Source organism: Plectropomus leopardus, unplaced genomic scaffold, assembly GCF_008729295.1.
Source record: "Plectropomus leopardus isolate mb unplaced genomic scaffold, YSFRI_Pleo_2.0 unplaced_scaffold1736, whole genome shotgun sequence".
NCBI lineage: Eukaryota > Metazoa > Chordata > Actinopteri > Perciformes > Serranidae > Plectropomus > Plectropomus leopardus.
The window spans coordinates 5,530-13,395 of record NW_024618676.1 but is presented as its reverse complement, the minus strand read 5'-3'; the positions used below and the strand labels follow the sequence as shown (position 1 = coordinate 13,395).

The 7,866-nt window shown below is 37.3% G+C and overlaps 1 long non-coding RNA gene across 1 annotated transcript; it reads left to right on the top strand.

Moving 5' to 3' along the window:
* Nucleotides 1-126: 126 nt before the first annotated feature.
* LOC121964823 lies at nt 127-2,862 on the top strand. Its single transcript, XR_006107415.1, has 3 exons — nt 127-280; nt 357-555; nt 2,302-2,862. It is a non-coding gene; the product is annotated as an uncharacterized LOC121964823 (long non-coding RNA).
* The last annotated feature ends 5,004 nt before the right edge of the window (nt 2,863-7,866 follow it).

Sequence of the window (7,866 nt, the reverse complement as noted above, 5' to 3'; positions counted from 1 at the left end):
ACACACACACACACACACACACACACACACACACACACACACACACACACACGAGACTAGACAAATTGCTGCTGTTGTGAACTGTCCCTCTCTCTTTGTCTCTATCTCTTTGTGTCTCAGGATGTCGTGTCGAGTTGCCGTGTTGCTGCGTTGCCTGTTGACGTTGCTGGTTGACGTGTCCAAAGACTCGCAGCTCAGTGACTCGGTGAGACAGAAGCTGATGAGTCAAACGTCTCTGTGTCTCAGACTGTTGGACGCCTGTTGCCATGGAGACCTGCAGGTTTGTTTACCTGAAGACTGCTGTCTGTCTCAGATAAACTGTCCTCTGTGAAGACACTTACCTGTCTGTCCTTCAGTGTCTCCTCCAGCAGGTGAACAGCAGCTGCTGCAGCCCAGAGGTGCTCAGTTGCTTAGCAACAGTAACTGTGACGACAGAGAGGTGACACAGCGGCAGAACACCCGGATCACCTGGAGTCAGGCTGTGAGACGCAGTGGGTGCAGAGCTTCGTGTCTCCTGACAGACAGGACTCGGGGCGGACAGCTCAGGATCAGCAGGTGTGTTTGTTTAATTCACAGAAACAAACCTGTTTCCCTGAAGGCACCACGAGCTGCAGACGGTGCGTTCGCAGACATCCGAAATATTCAGTGACTGTCACGTTAACGCTGCATTCAGGACCTGACAATCAGCAGGGCGGGGCCATAGACAGAAATTAAATCACGACGAGATATTAGAGTGGAAGTCCTCATGGATATTCCAATATTGTTATATCGTGATATGGAATATAGAATGTTTTAATAACAAACAGGCTCTAAAGGGTTAAAGTGGCAACAGATGAAAACAAACAGAAACAGTAAATAAATGAATAAAAGTGTTTAAAGGCCACAGTAGTTGAGGACAGATGTTCATTAATGTCACCCAAAATACGGACAATAAAAGACAGATGTTGATGTTAAACTGATCCATTTTATTGTGTTTTAGTTCTTTAATTTAAAACAGGTTACAGTCTTTACAGAGCGAGTCAGCCCACAGTCCCAACGTCTGTCCCATCGTCTGTCCCATCGTCTGTCCCAACGTCTGTCCCAACGTCTGTCCCAACACACTCGTCACTGTCCCCCTGTGGAGCTCCAGGCCCAGATCAGACACCGTTTCACCCTTTCACTGCCAGCTGAGAAAAGTCTGCAGAGACCAGGCTGTTTATAAACAGCTGATTATACATGGCTGATTATTAACGGCTGATTCTTAACGGCTGATTATTAACGGCTGATTCTTAACGGCTGATTATTAACGGCTGTTTATAAACAGCTGACTATAAACAGCTGACTATAAACGGCTGATTATTAACGGCTGTTTATAAACGGCTGATTATTAACGGCTGTTTATAATCAGCTGAGTAATGCTGAACTTTGATCAGCTGTGATCTGTGTCCTCTGATTGGCTGATGCATAATTTAAGGTGCATAAGGTTGAAATTCAGTTTTTTTAACTCGTGTAGAAAAAAGTTGATGCGGTTGCTGTTCTGGAGAATTTTTTATGATTTTACATTTTGGATGTTTGTCTGGAAATTGTAAACATTTTTGTAAACATGTTTCAAAACAAAAATGATTTTGAAATTTTTAGCCTCAACACGGATGATAACGTGCTTTAACCCTTTAGAGCGTGTATCGCCTTCAGACGCCTTTCGTGATCTCTTTGAACATTTGAAACCGGAGCAGACTGGTTTCAAAAACATGGAGGGGGGTCTGGAAATTAGTCTAAATAAAAGGGGGGGATTATTTCAAAATGATCCAGATTATACTTGTGATCATAATGATTTTAATATTTAAAGTTATGTAACAGAATGTTTCTTAAATACGTTTGTGTATATTTTTCAATTTTCAGCACTTTAAAAGTAATTTTCTTGTTTGTTTTGGACTTTCTTCTTGCATATTTGCCAGTAATTTTTTATGTACCTTGTTTACGTTTTTTTGCGTGTGAGAATTGTTGGGCCACATCTTGTGTAGTTGCTTGTTACATTGTCCCCACGTTTTTTAAAGGAGTCAAACTAATTTCTTAGGGCTCAAAGGGTTAAGTTCTCAGATATGAGGACATCTGAACTTGTCCCGAGCAGCGACAGAACGGACGTCACGATGACGCTGTTTCATCGACATTAACGTTCACTTCAGTGTAGACGGTCGCGTTTATGTTTATTTCCATCTTAGAATGCACACCCTCTAACAGGACTCTGTGTGTGTGTGTGTGTGTGTGTGTGTGTGTGTGTGTGTGGTGTGTGGTGTGTGTGTGTTATTGTGTGTCTGTCAGCAGTGAGTCCAGCTGGTCCAGCCGGCGCTTCAGTCCCTGTAAGCTGTCCTCCGTCTCCAGTCGTCTCACCTCCAGATTCTCCTGCTGGTTCCACAAACTGCAGCGCAGACGAGCCTCAACAACCAAACAACAAACATCAGTCAGGTTTTCACTCTCGTCACCGCTCACACGCTCAGGCTTCGTCTTCATGTTCACGTTACATGTCCACATGTTACATGTTCACATGTTACATGTTCACATGTTACATGTTCACATCACTGCACGCAGACTACGGTCGTATGAACCATGAGGCACAAAGACGACAAGAGGGTTTAAAGCTTAAAATTGGAGTCAATAAGTCAATTAAAGTGTATTTTACTATTCAAAAACAAAAAGTTCACACCAGCTGGTATTAAAAAATCAGACTGGATCATTTAGATTTCATCAGCTCTAAAGTTTGGACATTTTACTGTGGAATTAAAACAGTTTGAATTGAACTTTAAATCTGGATGTATTTAAATTGTTGATTGGAAAAGTTTGTTTCTTCTGTAATTTAATGCTAGAATAAAGTTTACCTTCAGTCGGTCCTCTTGTTGTCTCAGTTTTTCTCTCTGTAGTTCCACCTGCCACCTCTCCTCCTGAAAACACAGACAGCTACATAATTATAATTAACTACTTGGATATATATATATATATATATGTTTGGTATTTATATAAGCACACATGAATGGGAAAATTGCACAAAAGTGTCATAAAATGGTATGTGGTCAAAAATTATGAAAATCATCATAGTCTTCAAAGAGGCTCAAGAACATCATTGTATAACTTGTCGTAAAAAATTTCTAAAAAAACATCAATGGACATTATATCATCAAAAATCTGCAAAAAGAGAAACGTTTAAGTGTAGTATGTCTTCCAAAATGACCCAAAATGCCAGAAAAAAGTTTTTGGCTGTTTTTTTCCGACTAACTCTACTGTGACACGACTCCACAGTTTTCAGCCATTTTTGGGACATGTCAAAATTTGGCATTTTTTTGATATGCTTAATCATGATGTTTCTCGTCTTTTGTCATCATTGCAAAAAGTGCCAAAAATCCGAGACTATAGTAAGGCCAAAGTTTGACAAGTCCCAAAAACTGCTCAAAACAGCTTAAAATACCTTTGAATAACCTGCCAAGACACGCTATAGCATAGAAAGTTGCAAAAATAGCCAAAAACACAAATATTTGGCAAGTCGAAGAAATGACCAAAAATGTCAAAATTTGACATGTCCCAAACAGTGCTCAAAACAGTTGGAAATAGCTTAAAATACCCTGCCAAGACACGCCATAGCATAGAAAGTTGCAAAAATAGCCAAAAACAACATAATTTGGAAAATCAAAAAAATGACAAAAAATCCAAGACTATAGTAAGGCAAAAACTCAAAATTTGACATGTCCCAAAAAGTGCTAAAAACAGCTTGAAATAGCATAGAATACCCTGCAAAGACACGCCATAGCATAGAAAGTTGCAAAAACAGCCAAAAACACCATAATTTTGCAAGTCGACAAAATGACAAAAAATCCAAGACTATAGTAAGGCAAAAATGTCAAAATTTGACATGTCCCAAAAACTGCTCAAAAAAGCTTGAAATACCTTTAAATGACCTGCCAAGATACGCCATAGCATAGAAAGTTGCAAAAATAGCCAAAAACAACATAATTTGGAAAGTTGAAAAAATGATCAAAAATCAATCCAAGGCTATAGTAAGGCAAAAATGTCAAAATTTAACATGTCCCAAAAACTGCTCAAAACAGCTTGAAATACCTTTAAATGACCTGCCAAGACACGCCATAGCATAGAAAGTTGCAAAAAACAGCCAAAAACAACATAATTTGGAAAGTCGAAAAAATGACAAAAATCCAAGGCTATAGTAAGGCAAAAAGTCAAAATTTGACATGTCCCAAAAAGTGCTGAAAACAGCTTGAAATACCTTAAATAACCTGCAAAGACACGCCATTGCATAGAAAGTTGCAAAAACAGCCAAAAAACAAATATTTTGCAAGTCGAAAAAATGACCAAAAATCCAAGGCTATAGTAAGGCAAAAAGTCAAAATTTGACATGTCCCAAAAAAGTTGCTCAAAACAGCTTGAAATACCTTTAAATACCTGCCAAGACACGCCATAGCATAGAAAGTTGAAAAAATAGCCAAAAACAACATAAATTTGCAAAGTCGAAAAAAAAAATGACCAAAAATCCAAGACTATAGTAAGGCAAAAAGTCAAAATTCGACATGTCCCAAAAAAGTGCTCAAAACAGCTTGAAATACCTTTAAATGACCTGCAAGAGACACGCCATTGCATAGAAAGTTGCAAAAACAGCCAAAAACACAAATATTTGGAAAGTCGAAAAAATGACCAAAAATCCAAGGCTATAGTAAGGCAAAAATGTCAAAATTGACATGTCCCAAAAAGCTGCTGAAAACAGCTTGAAATAGCCTTTAAATACCTGCAAAGACACGCCATAGCATAGAAAGTTGCAAAAAAATAGCCAAAAAAACACAAATGATTTGGCAAGTCGAAAAAATGAAAAAAAAATCCAAGGCTATAGTAAGGCAAAAATGTCAAAATTTGACATGTCCCAAAAAGTGCTGAAAACAGCTTGAAATAGCATAGAATACCCTGCAAAGACACGCCATAGCATAGAAAGTTGCAAAAACAGCCAAAAACACCATAATTTTTTTGGAAGTCGAAAAAAAAAAATGACCAAAAATCCAAGGCTATAGTAAGGCAAAAATGTCAAAATTCGACATGTCCCAAAAACTGCTCAAAACAGCTTGAAATACCTTTAAATGACCTGCCAAGACACGCCATAGCATAGAAAGTTGCAAAAACAGCCAAAAACAACATGATTTGGAAAGTCGAAAAAATGACCAAAAATCCAAGGCTATAGTAAGGCAAAAAGTCAAAATTTGACATGTCCCAAAAAATGCTGCAAAACAGCTTGAAATACCTTTAAAGAATAACCTGCAAAGACACGCCATTGCATAGAAAGTTGCAAAAACAGCCAAAAACACATGATTTGGAAAGTCGAAAAAATGACCAAAAATCCAAGGCTATAGTAAGGCAAAAAGTCAAAATTTGACATGTCCCAAAAAATGCTGAAAACAGCTTGAAATACCTTTAAATACCTGCAAGACACGCCATAGCATAGAAAGTTGAAAAAAAAGCCAAAAAACACATGATTTGCAAAGTCGAAAAATGACCAAAAAAATCCAAGGCTATAGTAAGGCAAAAAGTCAAAATTCGACATGTCCCAAAAAGTGCTGAAAACAGCTTGAAATACCATAAATACCCTGCAAAGACACGCCATTGCATAGAAAGTTGCAAAAAACAGCCAAAAACACAAATGATTTGCAAAGTCGAAAAAATGACCAAAAAATCCAAGGCTATAGTAAGGCAAAAAGTGTCAAAATTCGACATGTCCCAAAAAGTGCTGAAAACAGCTTGAAATACCTTTAAATGACCTGCCAAGACACGCCATAGCATAGAAAGTTGCAAAAACAGCCAAAAACAACATGATTTTGGAAAGTCGAAAAAAATGACCAAAAATCCAAGGCTATAGTAAGGCAAAAAGTCAAAATTTGACATGTCCCAAAAAGTGCTGAAAAAAACAGCTTGAAATAGCATAGAATACCCTGCAAAGACACGCCATAGCATAGAAAGTTGCAAAAAACAGCCAAAAACAACATAATTTGGAAAGTCGAAAAAATGACCAAAAATCCAAGGCTATAGTAAGGCAAAAAGTCAAAATTTCGACATGTCCCAAAAAGTGCTGAAAACAGCTTGAAATAGCATAGAATACCCTGCAAAGACACGCCATAGCATAGAAAGTTGCAAAAAAAAGCCAAAAAAACACAACATGATTTGGAAAGTCGAAAAAATGACCAAAAATCCAAGGCTATAGTAAGGCAAAAATGTCAAAATTTGACATGTCCCAAAAAACTGCTGAAAACAGCTTGAAATACCTTTAAATGACCTGCCAAGACACGCCATAGCATAGAAAGTTGCAAAAACAGCCAAAAACAACATAATTTGGAAAGTCGAAAAAATGACCAAAAATCCAAGGCTATAGTAAGGCAAAAAGTCAAAATTTGACATGTCCCAAAAAAATGTGCTGAAAACAGCTTGAAAAATAGCATAGAATACCCTGCAAAGACACGCCATAGCATAGAAAGTTGCAAAAACAGCCAAAAACAACATGATTTTGAAAGTCGAAAAAAAATGACCAAAAATCCAAGGCTATAGTAAGGCAAAAAGTCAAAATTTGACATGTCCCAAAAACTGAAAAACAGCTTGAAATAGCATTTAGAATACCCTGCAAAGACACGCCATAGCATAGAAAGTTGCAAAAAACAGCCAAAAACACCATGATTTGGAAAGTCGAAAAAATGACCAAAAATCCAAGGCTATAGTAAGGCAAAAAGTCAAAATTTGACATGTCCCAAAAAGTGCTGAAAACAGCTTGAAATAGCATAGAATACCCTGCAAAGACACGCCATAGCATAGAAAGTTGCAAAAACAGCCAAAAACAACATATTTTTTGCAAGTCGAAAAAATGACCAAAAATCCAAGGCTATAGTAAGGCAAAAAGTCAAAATTCGACATGTCCCAAAAAGTGCTGAAACAGCTTGAAATACCTTTAAAATACCTGCAAAGACACGCCATAGCATAGAAAGTTGCAAAAAATAGCCAAAAACAACATGATTTGGAAAGTCGAAAAAATGACCAAAAATCCAAGGCTATAGTAAGGCAAAAATGTCAAAAATTTGACATGTCCCAAAAAGTGCTCAAAACAGCTTGAAATACCTTTAGAATACCCTGCAAAGACACGCATAGCATAGAAAGTTGCAAAAACAGCCAAAAACAACATGATTTGGAAAGTCGAAAAAATGACCAAAAATCCAAGGCTATAGTAAGGCAAAAAGTCAAAATTTGACATGTCCCAAAAAGTGCTGCTCAAAACAGCTTGAAATACCTTTAAAGAACCTGCAAGACACGCCATAGCATAGAAAGTTGCAAAAATAGCCAAAAACAACATGATTTGGAAAGTCGAAAAAATGACCAAAAATCCAAGGCTATAGTAAGGCAAAAATGTCAAAATTCGACATGTCCCAAAAAGTGCTCTGAAAACAGCTTGAAATACCTTTTAAATACCTGCAAAGACACGCCATTGCATAGAAAAAGTTGCAAAAAAAGCCAAAAACAACATGATTTGGAAAGTCGAAAAAATGACAAAAAATCCAAGGCTATAGTAAGGCAAAAATGTCAAAATTTGACATGTCCCAAAAAGTGCTGAAAACAGCTTGAAATAGCATAGAATACCTGCAAAGACACGCCATAGCATAGAAAGTTGCAAAAACAGCCAAAAACAACATAATTTGGAAAGTCGAAAAAAATGACAAAAAATCCAAGGCTATAGTAAGGCAAAAAGTGTCAAAATTCGACATGTCCCAAAAAGTGCTGAAAACAGCTTGAAATACCTTAAAATAACCTGCAAGACACGCCATAGCATAGAAAGTTGCAAAAAATAGCCAAAAACACATGATT